Genomic DNA, 4,122 nt, shown 5'->3' on the forward strand with positions numbered 1-4,122 from the left:
CTCAGCCAGTGAGCGGCTGAGCGGGAACCGGTCTGTATGTGGGATCCGAACCCTCGGCGGGAGCGCCTCCGCGCTTCCCAAGCGGCGCACTAGCGCAGTGCGCCACCGGGCCGGCCCGAAAAAGTCTAATTTCTAAAAATTGTTTTTCAAAAGGAACAGTATCCCCCGGGGCAGGAAATAATAATAATAATATTGTAAAGCATTTTTCAAATGCTCACCCCACCCCTGAAAATTTGGCATTTTCAGATTAAAGATTCGTAGTTTCAACTATGTGTGAATAAGTTCAAGGACATTTTGTAATTTTGCTGACACATGGGTCTGAAGAGGGCTGTAGGAGACTCTCCCGGGGAGTAAAAACAAAGAACATGGTAGTAAATGATCTTGGCAGATTATTCAACATGCCTCTTTCAATAAGGCTTGATGGCTATCTTTTTTCTTATTCAGTGATAATTATTTAGATTGTGTCTAGACTCCTTGAAGGATGCTCCTTGGCCAATACAATGGTCAGACACAGACAGCACAAGGAATAAACTCTTAAAAAATGGAATAACATGAAACCACTTTCTAAGAGGTTGTATTTCAGTTGCCTCAACATCATGGTAGTATGTAGTACTGTCCTTTAGACTCTCTATCTTAAATATCAAATGTGTTCAGCAAGCTCTCAGACGAGGACCGAATGTGTTAAGCATCATAGTCAGGCTTTGGAATTGTAGTTGGTTGTATCAGAACATTCTGTATCAATGCACAGTTACTGCTGACTACATTAAGATCATAGAGCCCCACTACTTTGTGTTCAGCTTCTCCATAGACAATCTCCCCTTTTCTGTTACTTTTCCAAGTTTAAGGCATATGCCCAAGAGGAACAAGGCAAGTAGATTATTTAAAGAAGTTAAAAATAGGACTGCTTCCTCTGAAGCAAACTTGCTATGGTTACCGTGAAGAAGACCTGCGTGTATCTCTCTATCTCATTTTTATGTAAAACACTAACCTAAGTTTTGAAGGTAGAGGATGGAAGCAAATACCCAGAAAAACTTGGGCAAATGAGTAACTTGGACCATATACGGTTATCTGAATGGAACAATTTAGGGAGTAGTGGGATACAAATCTGGATAATTACTTTGATTGACTTTGGAAGTAAAGATTCATCTTAAATAACAAACATCCTCCTTACTTTTTAATTAGTAATTTTAAAAATTACCAAATAACCTAAAGGGCATTCATTATCTTTAGGATACAGTGCAAACATCTTTTTTAAAATAATCAATTTCATATTTCTCATACTAGTTTGCTTCCTCAAACTTTAATTTAGTGAGCTAACATTTCCTCATTACCAAAAGTATTGCATAATTGTCCATGTAATTCCTTCGGGAAGTTAATTGCATAGCATCCTGATCTCAGCTTGGAAAATTAGCTGTCAGGGACACATAATTTTTATGTGCCAAGATTTAAACTACTATCCTTTCAATTTTATTGTCAAATATGAGAAGCTATATTAGATGTAGAATTCAATAAAAGTCACTCCTTTAATAAGAAACCTGTAGTTTCCTCACCATGAACTATTCTAAATTTCAATCCCCTGACTACAGTATTCTCTATCACAATGCTTATTTTCCACTAGAATGCAATAATATATAAAAAAGAATTCATTATTTTAATCATTAACTTTATATATTAATAGAGATTCATTGTATAGTATTGGCTGACATGATTATGGAGGCTAAGAAATCCCACAATCTCGTGTCTGCAAGCTGGAGACCCAGGGAGGCCAGCGTTGTACTTTGAAGGCCTGAAAGCTAGAGAGACAACGGAATAGGTTCCAGTCTGAGTGTAAAGGCCTGAGAACCAGGAGCACCAAGGGCAGGAGAAGATGATGTCCCAGCCCAGGTTTTCAGGCAGAAGGCAGGTGAATCCAAACTTCCTCTGCCTTTCTGTTCTATTTTGGGCCCTCAGTGGATTGGATGAGGCCCACCCATATTGTGGAGGGCCGTCTGCTTTGTTCAGTCCACCAACTCAAATGCTAATCTCTTCTAGAAGCATCCTCATAGGCATGCCCAGAAATAATATTTAATCAGATATCTGGGCATCCTGTGGACCTGTCAAGTTGACTTGTAACATTAACTGTGACATGTACGTCTTACAAATTATGCTTATTCATTTCATATTTCCTGTGTCATTTTCATGCAAACTTCTATTTCTTTTTCTCACATCTGTAAAGTTTCTTACTCCTTTGTATTTGTCTTTCATTTTCCATGATGCTTTAATTATCAGCTCTTTGTTATATCCTAATAGGGCAGGTGTCATTACCACAAGGCTCTCTGACTGTATTTCCCTAAGCTTGTTAAATCTAGAGATCCCTGCTTGGAGGGTAACAGGAAGAGAAACAGCTTTTTGTAAGCTGTTGGAAGGATATTTCCCATGGGTTGTCACTGCTTTACACTTCTTTTACACTCCAGTCTACTATTTCTAGGAAGTATTGATGCTGCATTAATAAATGAATGCAAATTACCTCTTGATTGTCCTGTTTGCTAACTCTAAGTGCCAGAGAAAATTGTGTAAACTTCTAAGTGTTAGAGAAAACTGCATAAACTTAATTTCTCAGCAGAGGCCACCAGCATACCATGGGCCTAGGCAGATTGACAATACTTCTGAGCCCTTTGTTGTGAGGCCTCTTATTATTGGAACACCTCGGGGAACGTAAATTGGCACAGTGAAAGGCAAGGCCAGGATGTTAAATCAGATACAGTGTTTTGACACTGTTGTAACATTTATTGGATGATTTCCTTCAGATTCTTTTCATTTTCAATAGATTCTGATGAGAGTTTTAATTTAGATCATATAAGTTATTACCATAAGTGTTATTTTAAAATGATAATTTTAGGAGGCTAATATAAAAATCCCATTTATTCAAGAAAGTAAGGAAGTGGAGATATAATTAAATTATTCACAACTTTTATTGAGAGTCTACTAGTCACTGGCCACTGTTAAGTAATGCAGATACAAAGTGGCATTGTGTGTCATCCATTATCTCTTCAGGTTTATAATCTGATTGGACCGATTAGAGACATATATAAAAAATAGCATATACCAAAAGATAAGTGACAAATAGAGAAGGGATTAGTATAAGAAATAATCACAAATGGACGGCTGGATTCTCAGGAAAGGTTTTCTAGAGGGTGCTAGGACTGGAACAAAAAGTAGACTTAAGATATTAAGAGTTATAATAGCAAGTACCATTTATTGGATCCATAGTGCCAAACTTAGTGCTTTAAAGTATCCAACAGCCCAAGGAGGTAGATACTAATATTGCCATTTTACAGGTAAAGAAACTGGGGCTAGGAGAAATTAAGAGTTTTATATCACTTTAAAGTGGAAAATAAGGCATATTTCCCCATGTCAGAGATAATGTTTGTGAAAAAATTTACATGGAAACCTTGACTTCCATGAAGGTTAATAAACTTCTTCAAGATGACATAAAGAAAGAAGAATGGAACTGCACATGACTGACTTATTCTCCAATACTATGGTCATTTTATCAAAACAGGCCATTGATCTTATTTGGGGAGGGGTATTAGATAATACAGCCTTCCACAGAATATTCAAGTAAAAATGATCAAATTTATCTTTCATTTTCTAGTGTGGGATAATGGTGAAAAAAGAACTGGTGATTCTAGCAGAGACCATTAATGACTAACATCATTAAAAATCGCTCCCCCTTCCCCCCCTGCAGAAGTGTCCAGAAATATCTGAAGGAGGGAAATATTCATATGGTTAATATAAAATGCGTATTTTTTCTTGGAACAATACTATCTCAATCCTAGAGACCAAAATGGGAAGATGATAATAGAGAATCCTGAAGGCAATAATCTTGAGCTAGGGTCTGGGGTTTTGAGGAGATCAAATCAGTCCTTACTGGGCCGGCCCGGTGGCGCACTGGATAAGTGTGCCGCTTGGGAAGCACGGCGGCGCTCCCGCCCGAGGGTTCGGATCCCACATACAGACCGGTTCCCACTCACTGGCTGAGCGAGGCGCGGGAGCAACACCGAGGGTTGCAATCCCGTTGCCCGTCCCCGGTTCGGTATGGGGGCCACACCGCGATTGATACCCTGCATCTCCACACGGGAC

Source organism: Galeopterus variegatus, unplaced genomic scaffold (assembly GCF_000696425.1).
Source record: "Galeopterus variegatus unplaced genomic scaffold, G_variegatus-3.0.2 Scaffold7424, whole genome shotgun sequence".
NCBI classification, from domain to species: domain Eukaryota; kingdom Metazoa; phylum Chordata; class Mammalia; order Dermoptera; family Cynocephalidae; genus Galeopterus; species Galeopterus variegatus.